This window comes from Odocoileus virginianus, chromosome 10 (assembly GCF_023699985.2).
Source record: "Odocoileus virginianus isolate 20LAN1187 ecotype Illinois chromosome 10, Ovbor_1.2, whole genome shotgun sequence".
Lineage (NCBI taxonomy): Eukaryota > Metazoa > Chordata > Mammalia > Artiodactyla > Cervidae > Odocoileus > Odocoileus virginianus.
Window position 1 is genome coordinate 1,407,667 of NC_069683.1, and position 22,075 is coordinate 1,429,741.

The 22,075-nt window shown below is 45.3% G+C and overlaps 1 protein-coding gene across 2 annotated transcripts in view; it reads right to left on the minus strand.

The window, feature by feature from the left end:
- The window catches only part of LOC110122943 (membrane-spanning 4-domains subfamily A member 12-like), a 28,160-nt gene extending 24,916 nt beyond the window's left edge, over window positions 1-3,244 (minus strand). For both annotated transcript variants that reach the window (XM_070472896.1, XM_070472897.1), the window contains exon 1: window positions 2,944-3,244. The gene's annotated coding sequence lies outside the window, so the exon portion shown is untranslated. The remainder of the gene's footprint in view (window positions 1-2,943) is intronic.
- Window positions 3,245-22,075: the final 18,831 nt, after the last annotated feature.

Here is a 22,075-nt window from a genome sequence, read left to right on the forward strand (position 1 = left end):
CATGCAGTGGATGCACAGAGTCTAAACCAGTGTACCGCCAGGTAAGTCCCACCCTAGTATGTTTAAAAATACTGTCTGTTAAAATTGCTGTTACCCTCAGAAATATAAAGAGAAAGGGAAGCTAGAATTTACTGAGTGCGCTTACTCTAAGCACCATTCTAAATTCTGTACAAATATTATTTCATACAGAGTACTCAATAAGATAGGTACTCTGAAATGGTTAAAAATCCTAGAACTATACAACTTACCAAGACTGAATTATGAAGAAATACAAAAGTAATTAGTGATGAGCAAGGATATTGAATAAGAAATAAAAAAATCTAACAAGAAAACAAAAATCCAAGACCACACAGCCACACATTTAAAGAATACCAATTCTTTGTAAACTCTTAAAAAAATTTAAGAAGAGAGAACACTTCCAAATTCATTCTATGAGGCCAGTATTACTCTGTTGCCAGAGCCAGACAAGGACACTGCAAGAAAGAAAATTACAGCAAATATTAGCAAACAAAATTCAACAGCACACTAAAAGAATTACACACCATGATAAAGTGGGATTTATCCCTAGGATGCAAGGGCAGGATAACATATACATCTCATTAATAAAATGAAGGACAAAAAAACACCTGAAATAATGTAGGAACAAAACATCTGGCAAATGTTCAAGGTTGTTTAGCAATGATGAAGCTGAAACTGTTAGCTGCTCAGTTGTGTCCGACTCTGTGACCCCACGAACTGCAGCCCGCCAGGCTCCTCAGTCCTTGGGATCCTCCAGACAAGGATACTGGAGTGGGTTGATATTTCCTTCTCCAGGGAATCTTCTCAACCCAGGGATCGAACCCTGGTCTCCCGCATTACTGGCAGATTCTTCACCATCTGAGCCACCAGGAAGGAACGCATCTCAATGTAATAGAAACCATATATGACAAATACACAGCAAACATCATATTAGTGAAAAGCTGAACACTTTTGCTAAAGATCAGGCATAAGATATGGGTGCCCTCTGTTGTCAATTCTATTTAACATAATATTAGAAGTTCTAATCAGAGGAATTAGGCAAGAAAAAGAAAGAAAATATGTCCAAATAGGAAGGAAGGAGTGAAATAGTCTCTGTTGGTAAATAATATGATCTTACATGTAGAAAACCCTAAAGAAACTGTTTGAACTGATAAACGAATTCAATAAAGTTGTAGGATTCAAATTTAACACAAAAATCAGCTGTGTTTCTCTATGCTAACAGAAACTATCTGAAAAGAAACAAAGAAAACCATCCCATTTACAGTAGCATCAAAAAATACTTAAGCATTAATTTAACAAAGAAGGTGAAAGATTTTATATTGAAAATTATAAGACAGTGATGAAAGAAATTGAAGAAGTCACAAATAAAAGATATCTTGTGTTCATGAAATAGAAGAATTAATATTTTTATAATTCCATAGTGCTCAAAGCCATTTATAGATTTAGTCCAATTCCTATCAAAATTCCAGTATTTTTCACATAAATAAAAAAATTCCTAAAATTTATATGAGACAACGAAAGTCTCTGAACAGTTAAAACAATATTAAGCAAGAAGAGCAAAGCTGGAGGCATCACACTTCCTTGTATCAAACTATATCACAAAGCTATAGCAATTAAAATATTATGGTATTGGCATAAAAACAGATATATAGGTTGATGGAACAGAATAGAGAGCCTAGAAATAAACCCATACACTTATGGTCAACAAGATTCAACAAAGACACCAGGAACATTCAATGGGGGAAGGACAGTCTCTTCAATAAATGGTTTGGGGAAGTTGGGTATTCCTATAAAATAATTAAATCGAATCTTTATCTTAAACCATATGCAAAAGCCAAATCAAGATAAATCAGAGATTTAAATATAAGACCTGAAATCACCAAACTCCTGGAAGAAAACATAGTGGAAATGTTCCTGCCCTTTACCTTTCTTCCCTCCAAGTCAAGTCAGCCAACCAAGTAAAACACAGAGAAGCCAAAAGGCAAATCTATTGCTCTACTGAGGAGTAGGTGCAGAGGTAGAAATGGGAGACCAAGCTAAGAGATCAGTAGCTGAGTTGACGTGGGATTCTTTTTTTACTTGGATTATTGCTAAAGTCTCCAGTTTGGTCTTCTTTCCTCCAATGTCTCATTAATCATTTTCTTGCCCCTTTAAGTCCATCTCAATCCAGCAGCAACCTTTCGAATCTGATCAGATCATTGGAAAGGCTCCCCACTGCCTTCAAAATAGCACCCAACATACATCAGCCTTTCATGATGTGCCCTCTAGTTCCCTTGGTAGCTTAATTTCTCAAACCATACTCCCGACATTTCTGATTAGAAATATTCTAATCATTAGAAATATTCCACCAATAGTCCTTATTTTTTGGTATGTTTGTGTCATACTCATCTTTTAACTGTAGATGTTGAGCACTGTGCATGGCACATTTTTGGAGCTCAGTGAGTGTTCCTGTAGCCTGGAAACATAACTGGCTTTCATTTCATGATATTTGAGACGGTAAGTCTTAGTGTATGAGCTCATGCCATTCACAAAGTTAACACTGAAGAAAGAAAAAATTATCAAGGTGTTAACTGTGTAATAGGTGTGCCGAAAACGTAGCCATGGTTGTCTTATTACTACCGTTGTCCTAAGGAGCAAGCTGAAATTCCAGATAACTTTTCATCAGATGTGAATGATACGCTGGGAATGGAATGACTTAAGTCTAAACGCTGTGAAGATACAAAAATTCCTTTTAGGGACCCTGGAGACACACCTTAAGGTGATAAGATAGTTGAAAACCAGACTTGAGAGGCTCTCCTATGGGGACCTGAAGTGTTAGGATGAAAAGAGAAATCAAACGGTGGTTTCAAAGTGACCCCAAGCGGCAGCCCCCAATTGTAATAGTGCTGCAACTCACAGGGTGAGCTCCCCCACGGATGTACTTACTTACAACGGTGGAAGCCTCTCCCAGGCAATGTTTGGTAAACCACCCAGCGGTCTGAATGGTGCTGAGATGCGTAGGACGAGCATGGATCTTCCCGACTCAAGGCTTGTTACCATTCCTAGCAGCTGGACAGCCAGGCCGAGGGAAGCCCAGGGCTCCAGGGTCCCGTGGCCTCTGATCTCCGTGTGAGTCGGACCGCCTCCGCGCACATCAGGCTCTGAGAGCCGGGTCAGAGGGGCGCGATCCCCAGAGCGGAGCCCTAGGAGCAGGGCCTCCCAGCCCGGGGAGCCCGGTGGGCACTGCCTCCTCGGCCCAGCCCCTCATCGTCCCTCGCGCGGGTCCAACGCTGCGGTTGAGGCCTAGAGCGCGGGTGCGGGTCGGGGGCTCCGTGCAGAGAGCCCCGTGCGGGGGGGAGAGCGCGAGTGCGGGTGGGGGGCGCAGTGCAGAGAGCCCCGTGGGGGAGAGAGCGCGAGTGCGGGTGTGTGTGGGGGGCGCAGTGCAGGGAGCCCCGTGGGGGAGAGAGCGCGAGCGCGGGTGTGTGTGGGGGGTGCCGTGCAGGGAGCCCCGTGGGGGAGAGCGCGAGTGCGGGGCCTCGCGGGTAGGCCCCCTGCAGCTCCTCTGCGCCTGCAGGCTCCCAGGAGGAGGAGGGGGGATGGAGGCACGATGGAGAGACGCCCCCCTTTCCCGCCTGTGGGCGTCACACTCCGGGGGATCCGGGCTCACCCTGGGGGAAGTGGGTGTGCTGGACGCCCCCGCACCGGCAGGTAACTCCGCAAGGACACCCCCTTGAAGAAGCATCATAGTGGGAAGATAGAAAGAACTGATAAAAAATCTGCAGGAAAGAAGAGGGGGAATATTACTGTGGAAAGTAATGATGGTACAAGTGCTCTTACTGGTTTTAGGAAATTTGCAGTACATTTTACAGTGAAAGAAGGACTGAGAATAAACCAGGGTCCACGCTAAAGTCTGGTACAGAAGTATTGGAAGGGGACAGGTGTTGGCATGCCCACAGGGGCATCATCGTGCCGCTTGTTGGCTTATTGAGCACCCTGATTCACAGTGTGGATGTGATCCACTCAGTGCTTCTTTTCAAGTTATGTGACTGGTCTAAAATACACATTGAAAAAACCGTTTCTGGGATCAAATAGTCTTGCTAGGTAGTTAGAATAGGAAAAAGGGGTCCAGAATGGTGGTGGCTAAAAGACAAAGAAGGGAAAAGCCGTGAAGTTAGAAGAAAGGAAGGTCCGAGGACCAGAGTGAGGACCTCACGTAAAACAAACAGCCCTCCCAGCTAGCCCAGTTTACATAGGGCAGGCTCAGGTGGAGAAGAGGAGACATATGGAGGAGCCAAAACTGAGCCAGGGGCTTCTCTTCTCTCAGCGTCTTTAGGGTCGGCAGGCCCTCACACCTGGAGGATGTATTTTCCTTTACTTTCTAAATAAAACAGCTGTAACACGGAGCTGTAACACTGGTCCATCCATGGCGTCAAAGTTTTGCTGCGGTGAGACTGAACCAAGGAAATTACGAACTCCTCTGACAGTCTGATGGGAGAGAGTTGAGAGAGAGTTCACTAAGTATAGATTCTTTTGAGGGTGAAATAGCTTCCTGAACACATAATTTTTCAAAAAAAGAAAGAATGAATGAAAGAATGACTGGAAGAATGAATTCAGGTAAAGTGCTTACCTAGCATGTAGTTAATTCCCAATAAATAATGTGTAAAGATGTATTTTTATTATTGAACTAAGAAAGTATCTGTGTAAGACTTGAAAGTTCAGAGTTTGTAAAAAATAATGGCAGTACAATAGCCCACTGTGGAACATAAGACTGCCTCCTACTTATTGATCTCATTTGTCTGATTTTTGTTGTTACTCAGTTGCTCAGTCATGTCTGACTTTCTGTGACCCCATGGACTGCCAATATGCCAGGCTTCCCTGTCCTTCACTATCTTCTGGAGATTACTCAAACTCATGTCCATTGAATTGGTGATGCCATCCAACCATCTCATCCTCTGTCATTTGCTTCTCCTCTTGCCTTCAAACTTTCCTAGCACTAGGGTCTTTTCTGTTCATTACAAAGTTATAATGCATGAATCTGTATTGGCAGGAATTTGGGGAACTTGTGTGGGAGGGGATTCTAATCTCACCCCTATTGTCTCAGATAGTTAGGTGCCAACACTAGCCCTCTATCACTTTGCAATTCCAGAATTCCCACTGAAATCAGGATACTCAGTTCTGACATAGCATCATCCTTTGCCATGCTGGCTTACAAATGACAGGGACCACAACACCCTGGAGGGTGCTGCTGCTTTCTCATGCATGTCTTGATGCCCCGGTGAAGGCAGTGACCTCTGGAACCTCTCAGGGAATGTCATTAGGATGTATTGCTGTGTAAAATAGACTCATTCCAAGGTCCCCATTTCCCTGAGACTTCAGACTCCTTTTTCTAACGTATGCAAAGGACTGATGCTGAAGCTGAAGTTCTGATACTTTGGCCACCAGATATGAAGAACTGACTCATTGGAAAAGACCCTGATGCTGGGCAAGATTGAAGGCAGGAGGAGAAGGGGACGACAGAGGATGAGATGGTTAGATGACATCACTGACTCGATGAACATGAGTTTGAGCAAGCTCTGGGAGTTGGTGATGGACAGGGAAGCCTGGTGTGCTGCAGTCCATGGGTTGCAAAGAGTTAGACATGATGAGTGACAAACTGAACTGAAAGGAAATTTGGTGCCATTAACTGCAAGTCAGGGTCCAGCTGATCCAGACTCATGAGTCACACCCAAGTGCCTGAGATAACACATTAGCTTTTATCTCATGGGTAAGTACGCACTTGCCAATGAATTTAACCCAGTGAAGTCTGGACCATTCCCCAGACTCTTGTCAGTGTAAATCTATACAGTCTAGAGGAGATTCCTTCAATGTAGTGAAATCTATAACCTAAACCTACACAAAATGTTATGCATTAAGAGGAAACTTGAGATTCACTTCTTTTAAGACTGGGAGAATCTAAAGGTGTCCACAGTTGCTATTAATTATTTATCACTGAAATGGTCAATGCTAAAAGCATAATAAGTGTTGATGTTTACTTTGAAAAGTCAATGCTATCTGCCAAATAAAGAACCCTCTTAGAACTAAGAAAATAATTTATCTAGGCCTTCAGATCCAAAATCAACATACAATAACCAATACCATTTTTTCCTGCACCAGTTGTAGTCAACTACAAAATGTAATAAGAAGGCTACATTCTTAATAGTAAAGGCTGAAAAGTACCCTGGGATTAATTTAACCAAATCTTTATAGAGAAAACTTTAAAACTCCAATAATAGACATAGTAGATGACTAAGATTGGGACGAATGGAGAGACATTCCATGCTCCTGGATGGGGGGGGGGGCACTCAATATTTTATAGGTGTCAATTCTTCCAAAATTAATATATTAATTTGTTGAAAAATTTCAGCTGGATTTTTTAGAAGCTTGATAAATTAACTTTAAAATTTATACAAGGAATAAAAGTTCATGAGATTAACCTTTTTTTTGTCATTTATTTTTATTAGTTGGAGGCTAATTTCTTTACAATATTGTAGTGGTTTTTGCCATACATTGACATGTAAATCAGCCATGGATTTACATGTGTTCCCCATCCTGAACCCCCCTCCCACCTCCTTCCCCACCCATCCCTCTGGGTCTTCCCAGTGCACCAGCCCTGAGCACTTGTCTCATTCATCCAACCTGGGCTGGCAATCTGTTTCACACTTGATAATATACATGTTTCAGTGCTATTCTCTCAGATCATGCCACCCTCGCCTTCTCCCATAGAGTCCAAAAGTCTGTTCTATACCTCTGTGTCTCTTTTTCTGTCTTGCATATAGGGTTATCATTACCATCTTTCTAAATTCCATATATATGCGTTAGTATGCTGTATTGGTGTTTATCTTTATGGCTTACTTCACTCTGTATAATGGGCTCCAGTTTCATCCATCTCATTAGAACTGATTCAAATGAATTCTTCTTAGGGTTAGGGTTAGGGTTTAGGGTTAGGGTTAGGGTTAGGGTTTAAGGTTAGGGTTAGGGTTTAAGGTTAGGTTTAGAATCAGGGTCAGGGTCAGGGTCAGGGTCAGTCAAAGCCTGACTGTCTTGAGTCAGTGTCAGTACAAACAAAGTACCAAACCTACACTAGTGAAAAGCAGGATGTGAAAGCTTTGCAGCCCCAAGAACAGCAGACACTGCAATGCCCAGTGAAGTGTGCGGAGGAGGCTAATGGACCAGGAGGGACCACCAAGTAAACAGAGCCAGTGGTCTTGGAGATGACGGAGGAAGCAGAGGTTTTTGGATGGGCTAACCTAGGAAACTATAATAGTGTATTGCCAGGGCAGACACCTCTGAAATTCCTGCCCATTACAATAATTTTTTTCTGAAGAGAACTTTTTATTACAGCTATCTTGTCCCTATTCCACCATAGAATTGTGTGTGTGTGTGTGTGTGTGTGTGTTAGGCATGCAGGAATAACTTACCAGTCACTTCCTGGATCACCTGTCCATAGGTAGCTGCAGCTGGACCTAATGGAGAGAACTGTGTGTTCTCCTAATGGAGACACAAAGAGAACTTTGCATCACTCAGATATCCTGACCTAAACCAGAGGTGGGTTTAGTCTCTGAATGGAACTTTTAAGTCATCTCTCTTAGGTAAGGTATGAGTTTTCTCTCTGGGGAAAAGGGTGCTCACAAATCTCAAGGATGGAAATTGTGGTCTATGGCAGACTGCTAGATGTCCTCCAATAGCTATTCTTCCCCTTTCTTTTAATCTATGGCAATAGAACCCCCAATATTTTATATGGACACAAGATCACTCCAAATAAAGATTGCTATATTTTTGAGCTTTCCATACAGCTACAGTGGTGGTTATGAATTCGTTTCTGTCAATCAGCTGCTCTCTGGAAACATTCAGAAGGCAAGAGCCAGGAGAGGTGATGAGGAGGACTCTGGTTTGCCTGCAGTGGCTTCTTGACCCGAGAGGCTTTCCTGGGCATTGTAGAGACAATGTCATTTTAAAATTGGCAACCATAGGAGCAGCTTCCCAAATGGACAGGTGGCTTCCCAAACACAGAAGATACAATAGGTCCCTTGGGGTCCCAGTGTTATGGTATGACTCTGAGATTTATTTTTGAGACCTCAAACTATAACTGATATTATGTCTTCCCCTACAGTTCTTTAGGATCTTTAAGACTCTGGAATATTCCTTTTCCATTTAAACTAGCAGAGGGAATTCCCTGGGGGTCCAGTGGTTAGGACTCTGCACTTTCACTGCCAAAGGTGCCGAGCTCAATCTCTCGTCAGGGAACTAAGATCCAACAAGTCACCTGGCACAGTTAAAGAAAGAAAAAATGGGGGGTGGGGCTAGCAGAGTGTCTATTCACTGCAACTGAATGTGTCCAATACAGATTGGAATTATTTGTTCATTTTAGAGATAAAGAAACTAAGGCTTAGAGACAGTAGTGAGCTGGTAAACCAGCTCTCTATGGGGAACAAACTACTGCACAATTGCACTCATCTCACACGCTAGTAAAGTAATGCTCAAAATTTTCCAAGCCAGGCTTCAGCAATATGTGAACCGTGAACTTCCATATGTTCAAGCCAGTTTCAGAAAAGGCAGAGGAACCAGAGATCAAATTGCCAACATCCACTGGATCATTGAAAAAGCAAGAGAGTTCCAGAAAAACATCTATTTCTGCTTTCTTGACTATGCCAAAGCCTTTGACTGTGTGGATCACAATAAACTGTGGAAAATTCTGAAAGAGATGGGAATACCAGACTACCCGACCTGCCTCTTGAGAAACCTGTATGCAGGTCAGGAAGCAACAGTTAGAACTGGACATGAAACAACAGACTGGTTCCAAATAGGAAAAGGAGTACATCAAGGCTGTATATTGTCACCCTGCTTATTTAACTTATATGCAGAGTACATCATGAGAAATGCTGGGCTGGAGGAAGCACAAGCTGGAATCAAGATTGCCGGGGGAAATATCAATAACCTCAGATATGCAGACGACACCACCCTTATGGCAGAAAGTGAAGAACTAAAGAGCCTCTTGATAAAAGTGAAAGAGAAAAGTGAAAAAGTTGGCTTAAAGCTCAGCATTCAGAAAACTAAGATCATAGCATTCCATCCCATCACTTCATGGCAAATAGATGGAAAAACAGTGGAAACAGTGGCTGACTCTATTTTTTGGGGCTCCAAAATCACTGCAGATGGTGATTGCAGCCATGAAATTAAAAGAAGCTTACTCCTTGGAAGAAAAGTTATGACCAACCTAGATAGCATATTAAAAAGCAGATGCATTACTTTGTCAAGAAAGGTCTGTCTAGTCAAGGCTATGGTTTTTCCAGTAGTCATGTATGGATGTGAGAGTTGGACTATAAAGAAAGCTGAGCGCCAAAGAATTGATGCTTTTGAACATGGTGTTGGAGAAGACTCTTGAGAGTCCCTTGGACTGCAAGGAGATCCAACCAGTCCATCCTGAAGGAGATAAGTCCTGGGTGTTCATTGGAAGGACTGATGTTGAAGTCGAAACTCCAATACTTTGGGCACCGCATGTGAAGAGTTGACTCATTGGAAAAGACCCTGATGCTGGGAGGGATTGGGGGCAGGAGAAGAAGGGGATGACAGAGGATGAGATGGCTGGATGGCATCACTGACTCAATGGACATGAGTTTGAGTAAACTCCGGAAGCTGGTGATGGACAGGGAGGCCTGGCATGCTGCGATTCATGGGGTCGCAGAGTCGGACATGACTGAGTGACTGAACTGAACTGAATATTATATTACTGTATAAGTAACCCATCTTCTTTATGCATTCATCTGTCCTTTTACACTTAAGTTGCTTCCCTGTCTTAGCTATGGTACCTAGTGCAACTGGGATCATAGGGGTTCAGGTGTCTTTCAAGGTTTGGTTTTTCTCCAAATCTATGCCCAGATGTGGGATTTCAGGGTCCTATGCTGATTCTGTTGAGTTTTTAAGAGAAACTCCATACTGTTCTTTCTAGTTGATGTACCAGTTTGCATTTCCGAAAACACTGCAGGAGGGTTACCTGCTCTCCACACACTCTCCAGCATTTATTGTTGCAAATTTTTTTAAATGGCCATTTTGACCAGTGTGAGTTGATACGTCACTGGACTTTTGAGTTACCTATTTTTAGAATAATGAGTTATACTGAGCATCTTCTCATCTGATCTATGCCTTCTCATCTTCTGTATGCCTTCTTTGGAGAAATGTCCAGTTAGGTCATTAGCCCATTTTTGGCTGTGTGTTTTTATATATATATATATATATATATATATATATATATATATATATATATATAGAGAGAGAGAGAGAGAGAGAGAGAGAGAGAGAGAGGGAGAGCCACACAAGCTGCTTGCATGAGTTTGTTGTGGTATTCTCCTTTGCAAATATTTTTCCCATCCTGAGGGTGGTCTTTTTCTTCTGTTTTAGGTTTCATTTGCTCTGCCAAGGCTTTGAAAGTTAATTAGGTCCTGTATGCTTATTTTAGTTTTTTCATTATTCTAAGAGGTGGATCCAAAAAGAACCTTCTGTGATTTATGTCAAAGCATGATCTGCCTATATATGCCTCAAGAGGTTTCTAGTATCTGACGTTACATTTAGATCTGTGAACTGTTTGGAACTTAGTTTTGTGCATGGTCTTAGGGAGTATTCTAATTTCATTCTTGTTTTCATTGCTTAAGGAGCCTGCACCCTGTCCTCAATAGTGACTGTTTCCAGTTTATATTTCCAGCATCTGTAGAAGAGGGTTCCCTTTTCATCACACCCTCTACAGCATTTAATGTTTGTAGAGTTTTTGACAGTGGCCTTTCTGACTGGTGTGAAGTGATACCTTGTTGTACTTTTGATTTGCGTTTCTCTAATATTTAGTGAGGTTGACATCTTTTCCTGTGACTTTTTTACAAAGGTGTAATATAAACTTTCCTCTTGAAATTGAATTCCTGAAGGTCTTCCAACTTTTGAATTCTTTTTCAATGACCAGTCCTTGGATATTTCTTGAAATCGGGTGTTTTTCATTTGCGGCCCCACAGGCCTTGTGAGTATTAAGTACCCATGGCGCAGCTTTTCAAGCTGCTGTTGCTCAGTCTCTGAGTCGCGTCATAAGTTGGATTTGTAGGTGTGTGAGTCTGTTTCTGTTGTGTCAGTTAGTTAATTTGTGTGAACTGATAGAATACAGCTGTCAGTGATATCTTAGGTTATCTGTCTTTCTCTCTCTGACTTACTTCGCTTAGTATGATAATCATTTGGTCCATCCATGCTGGGGTCATTGGCATTATTCTGTTTTCTTTTGTAACTTAGTAGGGTTCCAGTGAAGAGGTGTATCACTAAGTGTTCATGTTTTGGTCAATGGACTCAAGAGGTTTATAGTATCTGATGTTACATTTAGATCTGTGAACTGTTTGGAACTTAGTTCCAAATTTGCTTGGTTGATTGATTGAATTTGGTTGATTCCAGTGTCTTGTGTATTGTAAATTGTGCTGCCCTGAAAATAGCAGTGCACGTGTTATTTCTAATTCTGATTTTCTCTGAGTCTAAGTCCAGGAGTGGGACTGCCAGATCTCGCAGTTTCACTATGCTTAGATTTTTTTAAGGGACCTCTATGCTGTTTTCCATAGTTCCTGAACACATTAACATCCCGATAAAGAATGAAGGACAGTTCTGTTTTCCCTACGCCCTCTGCAGGACTTATTCCTAGTAGATCTTTTTGATGCTGGTGTTCCCGACCAGTTTGAGGTGATTTGTCATGGTAGTTTTGATTTCCATTCATTTAATATTTAGTGAGGTGGAGTATCCGAGGTGCTTTTTTGATCTTACACAGTATGACTACAATTTACCAGTTGAAGTTGGTTTATTGAAAGTGTGCCCTGTTTTAAATTATTTTCCAATTATTTATACAGCGACATTACTTGATGGCAGGTGTCACATACAGCCCCACAGACCTCGTGAATTTTGAGCCCGGCGGCCCTGGTTTTGAAGTTGTTGTTATGGGGAATGGCCACAAGGGAGCAGCACTTCTTCATGCCCATCTCTGGTTCCTAGGGCGAGCAGAGCCTTAGGGAAAATCGTGTTCATCCAGGTTTCTTGGGCTCAGCCCTGCCCTGGAGCCCTCTTGGTCAATTACCGAGCCGATTGCATCTTTACTCTCTAAAATTAAGTATCTGTCCGGGTGGATGGCATCAGGACTCAATGGACAGGAGTTTGAGTAAGCCCCTGGAGATGGTGAAGGAGAGAAGCCTGGTGTGCTGCAGTCCATGGGATCGCAAAGAGCCGGACACGCTGAGCGACTGAACAGCAACAAACTGCCCAGGTGTGTGAGAAGCTGATCTGTGTATTTGGGCTTCCCTGGAGGCTCAGCTGGTAAAGAATCCGCCTGCAATGTGGAAGACCTGGGTTCAATCCCTGCGTTGGGAAGATCCCCTGGAGAAGGCAATGGCTGTGTATTTAGTTCCTGCTTTTCCAATGTTTAGTGACAGCATGTTACCTTGGTCACCTCTTTAAAAACCCCATCTCCAAATTCAGCCATATCCTGGTGTCCTGGGGGTTCAGGATGTGAATTTAGGGGGACATGACTGAGCCTTTAATGTCCTGTTTTGGAACAAGCTGACACGTGCCTCAGCCCCTCCTTCCCTCAAGTCCCTCGGGGGTGATGTGATGGCCAAGGGAGGGGCCCGTGCCTGCCTCACTTGTGTCTCAGCTGGGCAGCCCTTCTCAGCTCTCCTTGACCAGGCAGCAGCAGTGCCCGGTCCCGAGGAGCGGTTCTGGGGTGCGGTGCTGTGACCCTTGTCCTGCTGGGGTGAGTGGTTCGGGGTGCTGTGTTTCTTGTCCTGCTGCGGTGCTCAGTGTCCAGGAAACCAGGAGCCAGCAGCCCAGTGGGGATGCCAGGAACGCTCAGGGTCCTGGCGAATGCCTCTCCCACCAAACACCCCAGCCAAAGGGGGAAGCCTTGGGGGATCACAGGGGGAGTCATGATCTCGTTTATGCCGCAAGAAGACAATATTGAGTTGGGGTGTGAGGAGCCCCCTGGGGTCAGGGAGCTTGGTTGGGGCCTGTTGGAGGGCTTGGGCTTGGGCCAGGGCTGTGGGGGTGAAAGGGAATTAGTGTGGGGACTGGCTATAGGCTCTGCAGGAGGAGCTGACAGTCCCTGGAGCACAAGGAAGCGGGAGCCTAGGAGGGCCTGGGTGGGGCTCAGCAACTGGGGAGGGCGGGACCCCCTTCTGGGGGTGGGAGCAGCAGGATCTCAGCCCTCTGAGGGGCCTGTTAGCCCCCAAGATGAGATGCGGGCGCAGTGGTTGGGCCAGTGCATCTGGCCTGGGAGAGGGGTCCAGGCTGGAAATGTCGCTGGAATCATCACAGGAAGAGGGAAAGGCCAGGGTGGGGCAGGGGTTACAGCAGAACATGTGCAGTGACTGCAGTCCTGTTGGAACCAACTCAGAGCCCAGAGGGGTGGTTGTCAGGAGCTCGACTTTACTTTCTTATTCCTTTGTAAAACCACTGTGTCAGAATTAGGGACACCATCAGGAAACTTCAGAGCTCCGTGGTGCTGTGGCTTCATCAAAGGGTCCCAAGTGGAAACAGAACCACTGCAGGCCCCGCCCGCATCCCCACTGGGGAGGAGCCCCATCAGGGCACCAGGGCTCACAGACTTCAGGGAGCTCCTGCCCTTAGGACTGGTCTCCTCCTTCCCACCAGCTGCTGGTCCAAGGTCCAGGCATCCCCATCCTGGCTCCAGCCTCCCGGACCTGGCTTCTGGGACAGCTTAGGGATAAGTAAGACCCTCAACACTCCTGTGCCTGCCTGGGGGTAAAAATGTCTAAAAATCTGCACCTCGCAGACCATGGAGGGCTGAGTGTTTCCAGCAGGTATAGGGGAAAGATGGGGCGTGAAGTTCCTACGTGTGCAGGGCCTTCCCAGTGCAGAGATCTGTGCATTTCCCTGGCCAGCCAGCTCCCCACGTCATCCTCCCAGGAAGCCCAGATCCAGGGTCACGAGGGCAGAGGCCGTTCCCCGGCTTGTCTGTAACTTCTCACCCCCATGGCGAGGAGCCTGGCTCCCACCATCTGCTGTTTATCTCTGCGTTGCTCCTTTCCAGATGACACACGCAGAAGTTTCAGCTTTCTTAGCTACTGCAGTCTGGAAGGAACCCCATAAAATAAGCCCACTGTTTATGAAAGGTCCATTTTGCCTTTAGTCTACAGATTGTTAATTTCCAAAGTTGAGTCAGCACCTTTTGCCCCGTCCCTTACACTAAGGTTTCTCTATGTCATTTCTTTTATTCCGAGTCCAAGCTCACTTTGCTGGCTGCACAATAGGCCAATGAATCCGAGAGATGAGGTGTTGAGCCAAAGAAGAGACTTTAATTGGGGAGCCATCAGACCAAGAAGATGGCAAGCTAGCACTTCAAAATAACCACCTTATTGGGGTCTGAATGCCAGGTTCTTTTATAGATCAGAGAGAAAGAAGCAATGAGGAACTAAAGTCAAAATGCAGAATAGAGAGGGAGAGGCAGTGGGGAAGTAAAGTGAAGGGGCCTTCAGTCTTGCAAAGTATCTCCCAGGGAATGTCCAGCCTTGGAAGGGGTGTGGGCAGGGACAAACTATCCCCCATGAACTGAACAAAGGCACTTTAGTTTACAGTCAAGCAGAGGGGTAGGGTCCTCCAGGCAAGCCACTGAGCATGATTATAATGATAAAAACAACAAAAAGCAAATCACAAGTCACAGAAATAGCTTCCAACATGGAGTCAGAGTGGGCTTTCTCCCTGCAACACTACCACAGTTAGATGCAATGTCACGGTGTGTATTCCACTGCTACATCCAAAATAGCTAAATTTGAGTAGATTATGTTTACCCCTTGGGCCATACAAATCTGTGGACTCAGACAAAAACATAGGGACAAGCTTTCCATCCTGCAGTTGAAGAGGAAACGTTAAAATTTTACATCACCTCCTGCTCCTTCTGCCTCTGTAACTCAAGCTTGCTCCTTGCAATGTCTGGATCATGTAGGTCACGCAGTCTCAGAAAGTGGAGACCTACAATACTAGGAATCGGAGCTTGTCTCACTCACCCTTGTCCTGCTCTTTACAATTGCCTAGCCCCTGCAAACCTGCTTAATCATGCCTGTCCAGGTCAGGCATCCCCCTCCCCATCCTGACTGCTGTTTCCATGCAGGAGAAACCCCTTAGTTTAAACCAGCCTATTAACAGCTAGTGTTGCCCACTATAGTCTGTCTATAAAAACTCTGTAACCCTTTTGTTCCAGGCTCAGAGCTTGAAATGTTAACTCCTTGGGGCCTGCCGTGTAAAAAACCTGAGTTCTGCAACTCTCTAAGTGTGGTGCTTGGTTTTTTGAGTACTGGTTTCTGCAACAATATGTCAGATAAGATTTATTCTTTTCTTCCCATGGGTTGATGGCTCATTCCTTTCTATTGCTAAGCAGTATTCATTGCATGTGTATGGGAGGAATTTTTTCCTCCCAATTTTCCTCTAATCTAGGTGGTTAGTTGAGACTTTCACTGTAAAAAACAAACAAACAAAAGACAGATTACCAGGGGAAAAACCGAAGTTTAATAGCATGGATACCTCTTGTATATATGGAAGTTAACAAGAAAACTGAGTCACTCCCTTAAATGTCCAAAGCCATCACCTTAAATGCCATCTTCAGACACAAACAAAAGGCCTGGGTGGGGGGGCGGGAAGAGGGAAGCCAGTTATGGCAGGCTATCATGCAAAACACAGTAAAGAAGGGTATGATTGTTTGCAGACTGAAGTCAGGACTTGTCCATTGATAAGAGTTACTTGAGGTTTAATTATCTGCCTATTTCTGGTGGGAAAAGGGATAGCCCTTAAATATGGAGATTTCTCTATTGTAAATGTCCTTCACAAAAGGACAGTTACTATTTAGCTTTCCAAGATTCCTATTTAAAAAAAAATTAGACTGAAATAATCTTTATGCCAGAGAGTCGTATTTTGGAGTGGCATATTCTGCTTGCCTTAACATGGATGTGTTTTGCCCGATGTCCGAATCCCCAAGTGGGAAGAGAGAAGGCTTCTAAGACAATGCAACTCGCAAAAAGGGAAGTTTATTGCTGACTCAAGTCAGGGCTCCTGCCGCATCCAACACAGTGGTGCGGGGTCAGAGAGCCCTGAGCCCGAGCTGTTACACAAATTTATAGGGTGGGCATAAGCAGTTGGTAGCTGGCTTAAGCGGATTGGTTACATGTTTGCAAAGCAATTTTATTGGTCCAAACTTTCGCCGGCCTTTTTTCAAAGTTGGGCGTTCGTGGGCTTTTCAGCTTTCCCTTAATAGATTCCCTTTTTCTTACTGGGCGCAGGTTGATTGGCTGGCTCCAGGTGGCCTGATGGGGGTAGGGAATCTTACCATTTCAGGGGAAACTGAAACTTAGGTCCGGGCCGCCTGTCATGGTGTTAGCCCTGGCAGCCTCACAAGATGTACCCCACTTTGCTTGTGTATTCATCTATTGAAGGATATCCTGATTTGCTCAGGTTTTCAGCTATTATGAATAGTGCTGCTGTGCATAACTGTATCCTTGCTTGAATTTGGAAATAGATTTTCAAAGTAGTTGACTAAATAACGAAAGCGTGGTTGTTGGATCCCATAGTTTAGCTGTAGAAAAAAACTGCCCAGCTGTCTTACAAGGTGGCTGTGCATGCACACCACCAGCAGTGAGGGGGGTTCCTGTCATTTCCCGCCCTCCAGCAGTTGGTACTGTCCCACACCTGGAGGTCTGGAGTCCTAATAGGTGTGGTGTGGCATCTCATGCTTTTCATTTGTAATTCCCTAGTAGTGTTGAAGAGGAAAAGTTATAATTTTATATAACCTCCTTCTCCTTTCGCCTCTGGAACTCAGGTTTCCCCTTGCAAAGTCTAGATCACGTAGATCATCTAGTCTCAGAAAGTGGGAATTTGCAATACTAGTGTTGTAACCCTGTGTTCCAGGAAACAAACTCACTCAGAAGGACAATACAGTTAGTGCAGTGCAGTCTATACACCGGCGGGCCCAAGGCAGAGTCTCCTCTTAGCCAAGGACCCCAAACAGTTTTCGTGAAAACGTTATATACCCTAAGCATACATGGTCAAACCTACCTCCCCAAATTCTCTGAAACTAGCCTGGACAAAAGAAAAGAATGATACAATCAAAGCTAACCCGTGATTCATATGCCTTAAGCCTAGGTAGTTAACAGTGGACAATTATCAATAGGCCTGTGGTCACACCCTAATAAACATAATAGAATGCATGATTCTATTTGGTTACACAGGTAATTAGGGTATTCTTTTAGGCAATGGAGAGTCTAGGTGTGAGCCCTGGGGCTCTTCCTCTGGGGGGCCTGGTTTTCCGTTGGTATGTCATTTCCATAGATACTGGGCATAGAGCTCAAAGCCCACAGTCCAGCCCAAGATGGAGTCCTGCTTTCAGGATGGAGCCTGTTCTGTCTGTTTCCTCCTTCATTCCCCCCACTTGATGCTCTTAACTCATAGTATGAGCATCACTCACAGGGATATATTGCACCCTGGCTCTACAATTGGCAAATTTGGGAGAACAACACCAACCTTTGGGTTACAAAGTTCATAATACATTGTAAAATGCAGGGTCCACAAAGCAGAACCATCAAGGGAACTGTAACAATGGTAAATATAGTTTTTTGCCAATCACCCTTCACCTAAGATAAGACTGAAGTCCAGAAAGGAATGTTTTCATTTGACTTTGCTTTTACCTGGTTTTCATGTCATCTAAAGCAGCTGATACATTGCCAGATAAATCAGGAATATATACACAACATTTAACCTTGATTATAGCACAGGTCCCTCCTTGAGCAGCTGTGAGCATGTCCAAAGGCATTCTATTTTGAATTACTGCTTCTTTTCTCATTTGGATTTGTTCTTCATTTAAGGCTTGGATGGTTTTAGCACTATCTAGGAGGGCCTGTTTTGTGAAATTAGTCAAGGCTTCTACTTTAATCATAATATCTGTCATCTCTGTAGAAGGTATGAATAAGGCAGCAATATACTCATACCATTGAAACACAGACCTTGTCCACCTAGCATGTAAATAAGGTAGATTTACCGGGCCTTGTTGTAGGTTAGGCTTTATGCTGCCATGGGCAAAAGCAAATCCCAGTGTGCAGTGGCTTACCCAGCCAATTAGTAACCAAGGCCAAAGGTTAGGCCGACAAAGCCACTGGGTTCCATTGGGTGCCATCCAGCGGATTCAAGTGTTATATTTCCAATCAGAGCCTGACCAATGGATGGACTGGTTGGGGTGGTATGTGACCTCGAGTGTTTGTTTACATTGCTCAGGGGAGAGGTACCCCATGTATTTTAGTTCTTTTGGGTCTGATGGAGGCACCAAGCCCTGCCCTTTGTTCTTTTTGTTCCCAGCATATAGCGGAGTAAGTAATTGACCCTTTTCTGGGGTCATCCAGAAATATTCATCCCAGACTTGGTAGAATCGCTCAACATACCTAGAGGCCTGTCCTCCCTTGCTGGTCAGGGAGGCTTTTTCCTTTTTGTTCTTTAAATATGAGGTATAGGCTTTTGTTACTCCTATGAAACTGGTATTTACATCAAATGTAACCCCATGACCCGAGTCTATTGACTGTAGGTCTGGCTTACACCAAGAGAGCAGGGAGAGATTATGACTGACGAGAGAAAGGAAAGTCTGTTTTTGTCATCTCAGAAAAGAGCAGAGGGGTTTAAAATCTCGGCAGAGTGGTGACACCCACCAAGGAAGTCCATCCACCACAGACAGAGGCATAGCCCCATATACCCAGCAGTTGGAGGTGTTGTGGAAGTCCACGTAGGAATGTGCCCATGAGATGAAAACATTGTCCTGAGTTGAAATGGAAGTTAAATTCAAAATCACGTTGATGAGGCCAAGCAGCAGCAGTTGATTATGTGGCTTCATCCTGAAGGGGCTCGTCCGGGATTTTCTTTTCCTTCTTCTTCTTAAGGAGGATCTTAGTCTCTCGAGGGTCAGTGGGGCCCCTCTGTGCAGCCCACTCAACATTTTCTGGGTCTGCCTGGTATGCTGTCTTCACCCTCTTGTGGTGGATCCAGGGAGTGACACCTACAGCTTTAACTGCTGTAGGGGTGGTTAGAACAACAGTATATGGACCCTTCCAACGTGGGGCCAGGGAGTCGTGTTTCCAGTCCTTGACCACATCTGATGCCCTGGCACAGATTCATGAATCTGCTCCCCAAGGGGGAACGGCACCCTTTCTTGTATAAACGAAGTTCCCTGATTTGTTACCTGACCCAGCTGTTCTATCTGCTGTGAAATCTCATCCCCCCTTACCTGAGGCAAATTTGTTGACACCTGTTTTATTATGGGAGGGGGCCTCCCATACACAATTTCCTATGGAGAATAGCTATGGGACCGTGAGGTCATCCTGAGTCTGAGCAGAGCCATCAGAAACAAGTCCACCCAGGAGCAGTCAGTCTCTAAGATCCACTTGGAGAGTCTCTTTATGTGTCCAGTTGGTCTGTTCCACCATCCCAGAACTCTGGGGCCTATATGCAGTGTGCAGTTTCCATTTGATGTTTAAAGTTCTGCTTACTTGTTATACTAAATCAGCTATGAAAGCCAGTCCATTGTCTGATCCAATACTGGTAGGAAATCCAAATCTGGGGACTATCTCCCTAAGCAGACACCAGGCTACTTCTGATGCTCTTTCAGTCCGGGTAGGAAAAGCTTCTACCCATCCCAAGAAGTATATACCATGACCAGCAGATAACAGTAGTGTCAGTGAGGTTTTATTTCAGTGAAGTCCACTTCCAGGTGTTCAAAGGGCAGTGTGCTTTTTAGCCAAATCCCCGGAGGTTTCTGTCTGTGCCGAGAGGCAGCACTGACCTGTGAGCAGGCAGTGCAGTTCTGAGATTCTGTCCTGCATAGGGAAGAGAGGCGGGGAACCAAGAAATATTTTTGAATTAGCTCTTCCAGTTTATCATGGCCTAGGTGGGTCACTTGGTGTGTTTCGCTTACCAGAGTGGGTGCCAGCTCCTCTGGTACCAATAATCTGTCACTTGGCAATTCCCACCATACCTTTTCAGTCTCTATGGCCCCTTCTGCTTTGCCTAGTTGGTTTTGGGCTTCAGTGTATTTTGGAGTCTCCAGCGTTAGCTCAGGCAGCTCCGCCAATACGGGAGCTTTAATAGAGGCTTCACTTGTCACCCCCGAGCCCTCGGCTGCTTGTTTAGCAGTCTCATCTGCCAGTCTGTTCCCCAAGCCTGGGGGGTATCTTCTTTTTGATGTCCTCAACAGTGTATGACTGCAATCCTTTCTGGTTCCCAGGCAGCATCTAATAGGGTCTTAATTTCTTCCTTATTTTTAGTGTCTTTCCCACTAGCTGTCAAAGGCCTCTCTCCTGCACAGAGCCCCGCGTGCATGCAGTGCGGCACAGGCCCACCTGGGGTCTGCGTCAGTGTTTGTCTTCTTACCTTCTGACCACCGGAGGGCCCGGGTTACAGCATGCAGCTCAGCCTGTTGAGCGGACCAGTGTGATGGCGGAGAGCCAGCCCCAACGATGGTTTCTTCCGTGACTCTGCACATCCCGACAGTCGTTGTCCTCGTTTCACCAGGCTGGTGCCGTTGGGGTACAGGACCCAACCTGGGTCCGGGACTGGCTGGTCTCTCGTCAGGTCTGCTGGCATAAACTTCTTCTAGGCTTTCCTTGCAATCACGTGAGGGCCCACCTTCTCCCACAGGAAGGAGAGTGGCCAGATTCAGGGCCCGACAAGGCTCAATAGTAACATGGGGTTCTCACATAACAGTCCCTGGTACTGAGTAATCCGGGATGTCGACAGCCATTTATGGGGGTCCCCTCGCAGGAGAGTGTTGACCTCATGTGGGACTTTTACAATCAAATCTTGGCCCAAAGTCAGCTTGGTTGTCTCCCGGTCCAGTAAGGCAACCACAGCAACTGCCCGTAAGTATCCTGGCCACCAGTGGCAACGTTGTTCAGCTGTTCCTGGAGAAGCCACGGGTCTGTCCCATGTCCCCATAGTCTGGGACAACACTCCCATAGCCATCTTATCCTTTTCAGTCATGTAAAGAGTAAACTGCTTAGCAAGGTCTGGCAGGCCCAAGGCGGGCCTGACGTAATTGTACAAGGTTTGAGTTCTGTTACCACTGGGACTTGTTTTGCAAGCCTGGGGGTGTTGTCTTCTGCCCAGACCTCAGGGAATTGCTTTAACTCTCTCTCCAGGAGATTGTGCAACCTCCATTCATCTTGAGGGGTTATCGAAAGGAAGAGTAAATAGGTGGTTGAGCCCATTTGAACAGTGGGTCTTTCGTGGGGGGAAGGTCACTTGTGCCCCCGATTTAGACAGCAAGTCTCTTCCTAACAAAGGTACTGGGCATTCAGGGATGTATAAAAATTCATGAGTCACTTGGTGTCCCCCATCTGATATTTTTGGGGTAGGCTAGAGACACAAAGTTTGTGTTTATCAGCATATGAGACCCAGCAGCCTCTGGATCTATTGGCATATAAAGTCTACAGGCCTCGCACAGTCTTTTGTAGAACTCAGAGGGTGATTCGCTTTCCCTTCGAATCACTTCGGAGGGTTTTGCCATACTCATAGGTTTTGGGCCCCCCCTTGAGGCCTTGTAAAACACCCTCCTGATGTCTCTCCAGGTGGCCCCTCCCTTCCTCTGTGTCACAGCCCCAGTTGGGCCTCTCACCTGGGGTGGCTGGTTCTCCCACCGCTGTGGGTTTGCAGTGCCCTCAGGTCCCATTTCTCTGAACCATTTTCTGGCCTCAGTGAGGATCCTGTGTCTCTCCTCAGTGCTGAGAAGGGAGACTAGCAGTTGGATTATGTCACCCCATGTAGGGAGGTGGGTTCGAACAATAGTCTCCATTGGCCTAATCATGGCTGTGGCTCCCCTGAGAACGGGAGCCCAACAATTGCCCCAAGACGGGTACCTTTGAAGCCCAAAATCCCAGTGAGAACTGTGGAAATGTGCCCTTTCTGTTTTGTTACAAAAAAGTCACTTACAGAAGGAGAAGAAAATAAAACAGCTGCAGAAAGGGGAGGTGCCCAACTTCTAGGCCCTTCCTTCGCC